Source organism: Orycteropus afer, unplaced genomic scaffold (assembly GCF_000298275.1).
Source record: "Orycteropus afer afer isolate SDZICR_OR568_19922 unplaced genomic scaffold, OryAfe1.0 scaffold00085, whole genome shotgun sequence".
Classification (NCBI taxonomy): domain Eukaryota; kingdom Metazoa; phylum Chordata; class Mammalia; order Tubulidentata; family Orycteropodidae; genus Orycteropus; species Orycteropus afer.
Window position 1 is genome coordinate 8,730,110 of NW_006921672.1, and position 12,076 is coordinate 8,742,185.

The window sequence follows — 12,076 nt, forward strand, 5'->3', positions numbered from 1 at the left end:
ATACTCTTGAACATTTATCTTCTAGCTTGGTTGGAGTGGGGGTGGGGGTCTTAAAGGGCAGCCGGCTGCCAGCCAGAGGTGGGGAGGGAGGCAGGTGGGTGAGGGAGATGGTGCCCTGGGAGGAGGACTAGCTGGGGAAAGGATTGGGTGACAGCCCACCCCATCAGCCTCTGGTAACTCAATCCCCGTACCCTACCCTCCCTGTTCCCTCCTACTGACAACCTCACAGCTGCTGGCAGAAGCTGGGCTGGCAGAGCATGTATGAGTGCATGTGTGTGTGGGGTGAGAGGGGTTGTAGGGGCAGGGGGTGCTGCCAGGACATGTTAAAGGAGACTCTCAGCCTGGGTACAACCTGGGTGGCAGGAGGAGGTGGGGCTAGTGAGAGAGTGGGTGGTGAGTGATGGGCAGGGGGCAGACTGGAAAGGAGCAGAGTAGGCCAGGGGTCTCACAAAACTTGTCTGCACTGGAGCAGGGCCTGGCATGGTGGGGGTGGCCAGAGTGATGAGGGGGCAGGATGGGCCCAGCTGTGGCTTGTCCAGGAAGCTGAGGCCTGATCTTCACCAGGGGGCTCAGGTAACTCTGGAGGGCACAGCCTGCCCCTGTCCCCGATCCCTGGGCCATGACTGCCAGGGCATCACAGTCCCTGTGACTAAGTCACTTCTGTCCTGAGGCTGGCACGGTGCCAGGCTTAGCTTTTCTCGGTAGATGAGTCATTGCCCTGGCATCTACGCTGGATGCAGCTGAGTCACCCGGCTATGCCTGCTGGGGAGGTGGGCACCACACTTGGGGAGGGGTTATGTGTGTAACCTCCAGTGCCTTCTCTGATCTTCCTTCTGTCCTGGCCCCACCCATAAACCTGCTGAGCCGGGCGAGAATGGTGTTTCTCCCAAGTGCTCTCCCCAAGGGGGTAAAGAAGAGACAGCAGGATCCCAAAACCAAACCTACTGCCATTGAGTTGATTCTGACACATAGTGACCCCCATTGGATTTTCAAGGCTATAAATGTGTACAGAAGTAGATTGCCTCATCTTCCTCCTGCAGAGCAGATAGTGGGTTTGAACCACCGACCTTCTGGTGAGCAGCCCAATGCCTTACCCACTACACCACCAGAACTTCTTAGTGGAGTGGAAATGTGTTCCATTTGGAGTAAATGGGCATGAGGAGAGGAGAGAGCGATGGGTTTGAATCCCAGCTCTGCAGTGACAAGCTGGGTGACATGGCAAGGCACTGTCCTTTCTGAACCTCACTTTCCTCATCTGTACAATAGGAATGGGGAGCCTTGCCTCAGATTCCCCTCAGGACTGTGAGAATCTAAGGAGGTGGGGCCACCAAGGTACTTGTGGGAGGAGCTCTTTTTGGGATGAGCTGTGGGTGGCTGGAGTGGGGAGGGAGTCTGTTGGGGCTGTTTCTTTTTTTTATTTTTCAGAGATTTTTATTTTATTTTATTTTGCAGTGTTCCTTCCACTCCCCTCCCACCCCTGGTAGCCAACAAAGAAAGTTTCCTTCCATATATAAACCTTTTCTTGACTTTTTACAATAATGAATTAATACTGTATTTGTTTTTCTGTGATTGGCTTATTTCACTCAGCATAATGTCCTCCAAGTTCATCCACATTATACAGTGCTTTGTAGATTCTACATTATTTTTTAGTGTTGCATAATATTCCATTGTGTGTATGTACCATAGTTTGCTTATCCATTCTTCTCTGTTGATGGGCACCTAGGTTGTTTCCATCTTTTTGCTAATGTAGATAGTGTTGCAATGAACATGGGTATGCATATATCTGTTCTTATCCTGGCTCTCACTTCTTTAGGATATATACCTAGTAATGGGATTGCTGGATCAAATGGTATTTCTAATTCCAACTTTTTAAGGAATCGCCATACTGCTTTCCACAGTGGTTACATCATTTTACAGTCAGGGCTATTTCCAGCAGGCCTCCCTCTCCCTACCTACATCCAGGTAGTTCACTCCATCTGCATCCAGGTAGTCTTGGAGGGGAGGGGCATTTGTTCCCGACTTCTGGTCAGGCTCCCAATGGCAATATTCTTCAGGAGTTCTCTGCAGGCTGTGTGTGTGCGCGGAGCCTTGTTTTGGTAGCAGTATTGGCCCTCTTTGGTTTCTGAAGTTATTTTGTATCTTGTTTGCTGGGGTTTGTCACTGGCCTCTGTACCTAGCAATGCTCTCTCTAGTTTGAAGAGGCTCCTTGTCTTGGGAAACCAGTGGGTCAGGTCCTCGTCCTACGCATCTCCTCTGTGTACCGGGGGGGGGGAGGGGAGTGGGCAGGCCCCAAGGAGGGTCTGTCCTAAAGGGCCTGTGGTCTGGCCTTCTCCTGCTACCTCCTGGGTGCTTTTCCCTCCTCCGTAAGGGTCTCTGAGGGGAGGAGGGAGAGGACTGTTATGGACCCAGCACAGCTGGTGTTCAGCTGCTGCTGCAGGTTGAAGATTACAGCCCATCTCCTCCTCCTTGCCCCCCATTTGGAGACCACTTCTGCCTCCTGGAGTCAGTCTGGAGTAGAACTCGACTTGGACAGGGAGCACTGGTACCTGGCTGTTTGTTTGTGCACATTGGTGCCAGTCTTGCATGCATGAACGTCTGACCGCTGTGGGGAGTAAGTTTTGGGGTGCATGGATTTTGTCCCTCAGTCTGCCCAGGGGTGCTCTCCAACTTTCTGTTTCATGCTCTTGTATATGTATAAGCGCCTGTCTCATAAATGCTTGTTTCATGTGCTCCTAATTATGTACACATGTGGGCCCTAGGTGTGTCCGTGGGGGTGCCTACAAGGGTGCCTGGAGTGTGCGTTTGCACGAGGGCGCTGAATCTGGGTGTGCAGGAAGGAGTGTACCTGATCCTTTGTACTTGCAGGTGTACACGAAGGTCTGTGACTGTGCAGGCCTAGCCGCCCCACGTGGGAAGCAGTGTAGTTCTGCATATGCATATTTGCATTTTTGTATCCGTGATCCTTGTATAGTCTCAGCTGAAAGTAAGACTGGTAGGCTCTAGACCAGGGAGGAGTCTGTAGGGACTGGAGGTGAGTTGCCACTGAACCCCTTGTAGGCTCACCCCTCACCATGGCAGCGCCCCCTGCTGCTGACAAGACTCAGGCAGAGAGGCCATTGGGGAACGAGGGCTGCGGGGGAAGGGGTTAAGCGTTGGCGTCCACATCTGGGAGCCATTGGTGCATTCCTGCCTGCTGAGCGCACGTTTGCGGAGGGATCTGGACAGGACAGGGCGGGAGAGGCCGGGTGGTTCGCACCGGCAGAAGGACGGAAATCCAGACAAGAGCAGGAGACAGCCTGGCCCAGCGAGCAAGCAAGCGAGCGGGAAGGGGCCTGGGGAAGCTCTGCCCTGTGCTACGGGGCACCCTACTCCTGCTTAGGACTGCAGGACACAGTCTTATTCCGAGCCCCCCACCCCCACCCTCCATGGGGGAATGTCTCCCTGACTTGTTCTATATTAACAAGGTGGTGGTGATGGTGGTGGTGACACAATAGAAACTTCATCTAGAGCTGGCCCTGCAACCAGTGCGACAGTGGACAAACCCCTTACTGCTCAGGCCTCTGTTTCCTCCTCTGTAAAGTAGATATTGTCCGACGGATGAATCTGAGAGCTGTGCCAGCTGGGTCGGGTTGAGTGACTTCTCACTGGGGCGGAGGCTTGGGAGTGTGGCACTTCCCCTTCCAGTAGGAAGTCCTGTGGGGGGACTTGTGGTCACTTCTCTGCCCAGGAAAGCTGTGGGAGGAGGGTTCCCTAGTGATACCACTCCATCACCACTCCCCGCATCGCTCCTGTGGCTGCTAAAGTTGGGGGCAGGACCCTCCCAAGAGGAGCAGCAGGCTGGGAGGAGACTCGCTCTAGACTATGTTGGGGACTGGTGTCTCTGTAGATGGAGGGTGGTTCAGACATTGCCCAGCTGGAACGTGAATCCCAGCTTTCCTGGCTCCTCCAGCCTCCACTGGGAGGAGAAACACCAGTCTGAGTCCTCCAGCAAGGGGGGTGGGGTAGGGATCTCTTGGGCGCCCCCTACTGGAAGATCCAAAAGCTGCAGCCCATTTGAAGAAGGGGGACTTGAAAGGGAAACCTGGCCCACTCGAGTTAGAGAAATTTTATGGGAAGAGTAGGTGTACATGCAGGAGGTCTATTCCTGCACTAATTCTTTTGCACATGAGAAAACTAAGATCCAGAGAAGAGAAGTGAATTGCTTAAAGCCTCATGGCTCTTAGTTCCAACCGGCCCTTGGAGGAGATGGATTATGGAAAACACTGTATCTACTTCCATATTGGGAGCTCTGATAGCGTAGTGAGGCACTCGACTGCTAACCAGAAGGCTGGTAGTTCAAACCCATCAGCCACTCCTCGGAAGGAAGATGGGGCAATCTACTTCCGTAGTGATACTGCCTCAGAAACCCAAGGAGGGGTCACTATGAGTCGTTTCCCGACTCGACGGCACATAACAGCAACAACAACTTCCATATTACGCCCTGGCCTCTCTTCCCTGCTTTAGGTGTATAGGTGGGCTGTTTGTGGTTGGGAGAAGGGAGTGTAGGGTTCCACACACCTCAGTTCCTTCTCCACCCAGCTCCCTTTCCATTTTTTCCCCTAGAACTTCACTCCCTTCTCTCCCTGAGTTCCCACTTCTGGGACTGAGGAAGGATTCTTCCAGATTCCCACGGTCCTGGCTTCTGGTGCACATCGCTCCTTTAAGAACCCCCCTTCCCTGGGCCTAGTAAGGAAAAGGGGGGCGGGGCATGAGTCTGTGGCCCCGGCCTCACGCTGGTGATTGGCCTGTGGGTGGGTAGGGGCGGGCCTGAGAGAGAGGGCCTCCCCTCTTCTCGGTACCCTCTGCCCCCCCCAGCCTGGGGCTTCGGGTAAAGTTTCAGCCTCAGCACGTGACTCGCCATGGCCGCGGCCGTCGCCCCGTGCCCCTGAGCCGTGGCCCCCCAGACGGCTCCTCTCCCGAGACCCCGCACCCCTGACGCTGAGCAGCACCAAGGCGCTGGGTCAGAGCAGGCGCTGCGCCTGCAGGCGCCCCAGACGGATTGTGCCCCCCCACACTGCAAGGTAAACTCTTCTTCAGGGATTTTGGGGAGCCCCTAGCTCCTGCTGGCATTGGGGGGGGGCGTGTGGCCTGCTCCTGATAGGAACTGCGGGCGGTGACGCGGTGCCAGGCGTAGTCAGACATGGGAACCCGGGGTTTCCTGGGCTTCCCAACCGCCACCGCTGCCTCGGCCAGGCTTGGGGAGCTCCGTCTGTGTGTCTGCGTTCGTGTGTTTGCGTGCGGCCGTGAGGCGTCTGGGACTGTCTGCCGCGAGTGTCCCTGCTGCCGGAGCTGTGGTAGAACCACCAGTGGAAACTCCTACTCTCTTTCTCTTTTTTCTTCAAAAACAAGTAAAACAAAAAAGACTTTCAAACCTGTTTGGGGAGAGATCAGATACCCAACAGACTAGCCCCCCTCCCTCTTTCTCTCCTGTTATCTGAGCCGCCCTGTGGTTTGGGGAGAATCAGCCTGGGGGGCCACCCCCACCAGAGGGAAACTGATGGGCTGTGTGTGTGTGTGTGTGTGTGTATACCGTCCTGCTAGTGTTCCCTAGGAAAGACGAGAACCTCAGAATTGGGTGCGGGCTTCAGTAGTGTGTGTGGGGGTGTCTGGACCAGGTCCTTCCGTGGGGTTGTGGAAGCTATTTTGCTCAGAGGAAGATGGAATGGACTGGCCGTCTACCCTGCTGAGGGTGTTGGGGACCTGGTGCCACCCACGAGGTGGGGAAGCTGCTAGCCAGATGTGTGAGAGTGTGTGTGTGTGTGTGTTTATGTGTGTGTCGAAGAAGGAGGTGTGCTGGGAGATCAGCTTGGCTAGGTCCCCTCCCCTCCTTTCTGGGTACTGCCCTACTGTCAGGTTTCTCTGTGGGGAGGGTGATAGATCTGCAGTATGCTAGGCTGGGATGGAAACCAAACAAAAATGTCCCAACCTTGGAGAAATTTTTCTGCTGTCCATCTAGCATGCTGGCCTGAAGGGGTACCTGTCTCCACCTGGCATCTGCTGTCTCTTCTGTAACCAGAGTGTCTTCTGTCTGCTGGTTGTGTGGACATGCATGTCTGTATATGTTCTTGGAGGGAATTGTTCCTGAAAACATTCACACACACCCTGTATTTCCTCACCTTTCTTGCTTACCCCCTGCCCTTATTCCGCTTCGCCCCTCACCACCTCCCTGCAGTTTCCTGATTAGTAGATTCAGGGACGTTTCTTGCCCTACTCCCTGGCTGCAAGGTTGATCTGGGGAGGTGGTGCAGACAGGACCCCCAGGTCTTGCTAGGACATTAGGGCACAGGCCCCAAAGCCTCCTTCAGGACCTTGTGCTTGGTGGAGAGGCTGGGCTGGATGGGGGAAGCCCCAGGTTGGAGTGGGGGTGGCTTGGAGCCATGGGGCTTCCCTTGGGGGTGGGGATGGGTCTGGGGGTGGGAACAGGAGACAGTGTACTTGGAGCTGGATGTGCAGTTCTCCTTCCTGGAGGAAGAAGGGGGTGGCTGTGGAGTCAGGGAGTTTGTGGCTATGAAGGATGTTGGTGCACTGGAAGGAACTAGTACATCAGGACTGCCTGGGAATGTGGGCCATGTCGTGTGTGTCCTGAGACAGAGGTCACTAGGGTCAGACTCTAGGCCCTTGGGAGCTGAGAAGCATGGATTTGTGGGGACTTTGAGAGTATGCGTGAGTGTGCATGAGGTGGTCACTGTGGGGGTGGCACGGGCAATGCAGACGCAGTGACAGTTCTGAGAACACCCTGGATTTAGAATGACTTAATCCTGCCATCTCCTCCAGTAGTCCCTAAATCTCTCTCTGTCCCTTCACTCTGACCCTAAACGCCCCTGCTACCTCCTCCTCCTCCTAAGCGTATGGCATCCTGACAGGAAGCTAGCTGTGGGCTGCCCCATCCTGATCACCCCCCTGCCTCCCCCGCTGGGCACAGTCACCCACACGTGCCATGACGTGGTTCCTGCCACCCTGACTAGTGTGGGGAAGAGGCCATGGTCTGAGTGGCCCTTTGGGTCTGTTTTTGGGGACAGTAAGCTCCCCTTTCCCTAAATTATTTGTCTTGGAACCTGGCTCCACTGAGACTCCCCCCCACCCCACCCCAATGTCACTCCTTGCTCGGACTCTAGGGTTTTAGGTAGGATGGTCCCCAGGACTGTGGGATTATGTGAGGATAGGGGCTGCCTCAAAGTACAAGCCTCCATGCCCAGTTCCCTGTCCTCTGAGAGGCAAGGACTGGAGGGTGGGTATGTTTGGACCTCAGTGGGGTCTATTTGGGAGCACTGCCCAGATCTAGGGGGATGGGCATCTGGGGAAAGTAATCCCATCCCTGTGACGAATAAACAGAATATCTCTATTCACTCAGCACCCCCACCCGTCTCTGGTGGTGGTGGTTTGGGGAGTGTGGGAAGCTGACAGGGTCCCTGGCAGGATAACCAGGGTTGTCTTGACTTACTGGGTTTTGGGAAAGGAGTGTGGCAACTGATACCCCCAACTCCCAGGGCTTTGGCTGCACATCCTCTCTGACGCCTGCTGTCTCTCCTCCCTCTGTTCCCCTCTCCACCCTCTGGCCGCTGGCTGTCTGGAGCCCACATGGCTTGTGAGTGGATGGGAGGGAGGGCCTGGATCTCCGTGTGTGTCCGGGGAGTGTTCTGGGAATTGGCAGGATTGGCTGAGGGTGTCTGGGTGTCTCTGCAGGGTGGGCGGTGTTCAGGGACCTGGCCTAGAGTGTGAGAATGTGTCAGCGTTGGTGTGTCCGTGTGTCTGTCCCCCGTCTGGCTCTGGTGTGGGTGTTTCTTGCTGCGTCTGGATCTTGCCTTCCCATCCAGCACCTCCCTCCCAGCTGGGACTGCCTGCCCATTGCTCTTTCTCCCCCGCAACTGGAGCCTCCCTTGCCTGTTCCTGGAATTTGGAGAGGAAGAGGAGGAAGAGGCGAGCAGGCAGACAGACCTCCCACACTCTAGCCCGCCCGCCTGGCATCATGGGGAAAGGAAATGTGCTATGGAACTAAGCTTTCTCTGGCATCCCCAGACCCCTCAACACCTCGTAGGGGCCAGGAGCCAGGTCTGACAGAAGGGCTGTGGGCTGTCCCCCACCCCCGCTAGGCAGTGATGCCTCCCATCTCCTACTCAGCGTCACACTCGGGGCCCCTGCCGACCTCTAGGCACCACTGACAGCCTGGGGAGGGGGTGGAGGATTAGGCTGCTGCCAGCCTGGCCCGCACCTGTTGCCAGCCCCCAGCCCTGTAACTGGAGCTGCCTAGGAAGGGGCTATGGAATGACAGGTGGAATTTCTGCGGCTGGGCAATCCCCCCTCCCACTGGGTATGCCTTTCCCTTCTGGCCTGAATAAGGAGAGCCTGTCCTCCCCTCTCCAACTGTCAACCCGATCTCATGGGTGATGCCCCTGTCTCGCCTGTGGGAAGACTGCCTCCCGGGCCCTCTGGCTGTGGAGCTGGACTGTCCTCATTCAAGTTTTCAGACTCTGCTGTCCTGACAGGACTGGGTGTGTGGGGGAAGCATGGAAGGGGGTGGTTCTCTGTTAATGTTTTAATTGCATAAAAACTGGGAGCTGAGCTCCAGGCCAGTGGGGAGTCTAGGTCTGGCTGGCCGCCCGGTTTGGGCTAAATATAGTCTGGGACATCTGCAGAGAAGGGGAGGGGGTGGAGGGAGGTTCCATTCCCCCCACCTCCGGCCAAGGTGCCCTCGTCTGGGCGGGCACCTTGGAGCAGGGAGGGGGATTCCTTAGCACAAAAGGCAGGAGAGAGGCACAGGGGGCTGGGCACAGTTGGGATCTAGCCTGCCCATGACACACCTTCAATGAATCCTCAGCTCAGGACAAGACTGTCAGGAAAGATCTGAAGGCTCTCTGCCCCCCTCCCCCTGAAGTTGCCTGAGGTCAGGCAGCCTGTGTGTGTGTGTGTGTGTGTGTGTGTGTGAAAGAGAGAGAGAGAGAGAGAGAGAAGAGAGAGAGACTGCACTCGAGGTGTGTCACCATGACCCACTAGCTGTGTGCCTGTGTGTACACACCTACCTTGGAGTGGCTCCCTCCAGGCCCCTCCCCTTGGAGCTTCTGCCCCTTGGAACCTACTATGGGTACCAGTCCTCTTTCCCTCTGTCCCCTGCCCCAGAGTGAAACCTTCAGCCCAGGAATCGAGACTTGAGAAGGGGAAGCTGCGGTGGGGAGTTCTCTGATCTCCAGTCACGGCAGGAAGTGGAAGGGAGGAGGGCCAAGGCAGGGAGCCTTGAGTGGCAGGTGGGGAGGCAGGGCTCTGTCAGCCCCAGTCCATGTACACTGCAGTGGAGGGGTGGCCACCTTCTAGGCCATCTTAGCTCCAGCTCCAAGTGGGGGAAGCTTGAGGGACAGCTGATCCCCTGGGGGCTGTTCACAATCTTCATCACCCCCTCAACACTGAAAAAAAAAATGTCTTCCTGTCACGTGGCTGTCACTTCCTGTCCCACTGTGGTTCCTGGGCTGTTTGTTGTTGGTTGCCATGGAGGTGGCCGCCTTGGGCACTCTCCCTGGTTCTTGTGGGGAGGGAGCTGCCCCTCCCCCCAGGCCCACAGTTGGGGAAGACTTGGGGGGCCTGACTAAGGAGCCTGTTTCAGGCTGAGTGTGTGTGGTCTCTGATACCCTAGATCCCCCAGGGCCCCCCGGACTTCTGTCTGTGAGGAGGAGTCACAGCCACCTACTCAGACTGTGTCAGGGGAGACTGTGACCGCGTCTGGCTGTACTTGACTGTGGCTGTGACTGTGTGAGTCTGACTGATTTTGCAAGCCCTGTTCCTTCCAGCCGGGTCCCTTTGCAGCATACAGAGGCCAGTTCCGAGGAACCTCTGCCCTCCTTACCCCTCTGTATAATTTTGGAGGCTCCCCATCCTTGTTCTAGTGGAAGATACCTTTCCCAGAGAGTTTCAGTGGCTGGATGGGGAGGGGCTCTGGGGGTGTCCCCTGGTTGTGTGTGTTTTTGGGAGGGAGTCAAGGTGGCTCTGCAGACTGCCCTTGTCCTCCCTCCTTACACACACAGCCTATGCCATGTGCCAGCCTCTCCCTGATCCTGCAAGCCCTGTTCCTGACGGGGAAGGCCATGGGACCCATTCTCCTCCTCCTCTGTATGCGTTTCCCTGTTCGTTCGTCTGGGGACAGAGGGAGTAGAGATTCCCCTTAGTTCTGGCTTCAACTGAGTAGGTTGGTGTGGAGTAGGAAGTTCCTGGGAGGTCGCCTGTTGGCGGGGTATGGCGCGGGGCATAGTCTGAGTCAGGCCTGGTCTGGGGTCAGAGCCAAAAGGATATCCTGAGACAGGAGGGGTGTCATACTCTGCTTCTCCACAGCCCAGGTCCCCAGGGAAGGATGCTGGGAGGGGGTTGGTAGTATTGAGTCCTGCTGACTGTCTGTCTGTCTGCTCTAGGAGTCACACTCAGGCAGTCTCCAGGTCAGGGCTGAGCTGAGGAAGGGTGGCGGGATTGTTACAGCCCCCACCCCTACCCCAGCCTCAATCTCTAGGTGCGCTTTGTTTCTTTACTGTGAAGGAGTTGTGCTTCCTGCATGGTGGGAGGTGGAGGCAGTGGTAAGGGGGCAGCTGCCAAGGTGAAGGTAGGGAAAGCCCCATGCCAGTCTGGGTTTGAGGAAGGTGGTTTCCAGGCCGGGGGGGGGTCCCCTTTTGTCTGTGCCCCTCTGGTTCCCCACCCAGGACAGAGCTGCCTTTGTCTGGTCCACACGTTCCTGTGGTCTGGCCATCACCTTGCCCAGATCATCTCTTCCTCTTCCTGTTTTCTTCCTTCCCTGTGGCTTGGTCTATCTCCTGGAGGCCTGGGCTGCCCCCTGCCCTTTCACCTACTTTCTGCTCTGAGGGAACATAGGGTGGGAGACTTCAGCTCTGGTTATGGGTGGGCCCTTCAGAAAACGATTTGCCTTTCAGGAGGCTCTGGGATGTGGTCCTTGGGGTGGAGGAATGAGGGAAACTACCTTGCTTCACAGAGACCCCCACTTCCTCCTCCCACGACTTGGCCTGTCTTGGTCTTGGGTTGTCCACCGCTCCCTTTGGCCTGGTATTCAGTCACTGCTGAGACTGCGTGGAGGTTAGGCAGCTCAGTGTAGCTGGGGCAGAACCGTGGGCAGGGTGAGGTCCGAGTGGAGGAGGTATCTCCCCCATTCTTCTGGGTGCTGCATCTTGAGGCGGGGCTGGGTGCAGCACCCAGAGGTAAGAAGCTGGACTTAGTCTTCTCTTCACCTTCCCTGAGGATGTACTCTGAGTCTGCATGTACTTGGGCAGGTTTTCAAACAAGCCCTATTGATGGAGGCAGGCCTGGAGTTCCATGCCGTAGTGGGGAAGAAATGTTTGGCGTAGTGGGGAAGAAATGCCCTCCACCTGCCCTAGCCTCTGCCAGGTCCCTGTCAAAGTGAGGCTGGCTTGCTTGGCCTCCTACAGGACAGACCTTGGTGAGGGGAAGGGGAATGGCAACCCTGTGGGCTGGTTGTGGGCTTGCTGGAGATGGCCAGAGTCTTGGCCAGAGGGGCCCCTGGAAAAAGGGAAAAAGAGAAAAAGAGAGTAGTGATCACCCTCCTCACCCTTACAAATCTGAGGAGCATGAGGGAAGGGAGAGGTTTTGGCTTTGTGTGCGCACGCGTGTGTTTTCCTGGAAAGTTTATAGATAGTTCCAGCCCACTGTTCTAGTTTGATGTTTGCCCTGTCTAGCCCTGCCCAGTTAGCTCCTGGCAGAGTAGGGGTCCAGAGGGAGCAGATCTTTGTTTCTCTGCCAAGTTTGGGGTCTCCCCCTCAAACCCCCACCCCCAGCTGGGCTTGAGCTCTCAATGTCGTTTGCATATGATTCATTGACTCTCTAGAATGCTTAGGAAACCCCCTGTCTCCCCCTTTTTAAAGCTGCCCAGTTCTTGTCCCCTTCTTTCAGCCCCCCTGGGACTGCCTGGCTTTCGTTCCTTGGGTGCCGTTGCTGGGGTGGGGTGGGGTGGGGTGGTGGTGGAGCTGGGGAGTAGAGAAGAGAGAATGAATGAATGAAGAAGGGGGGCTGGACCCAGCTGGGCTTGGGGACCCCT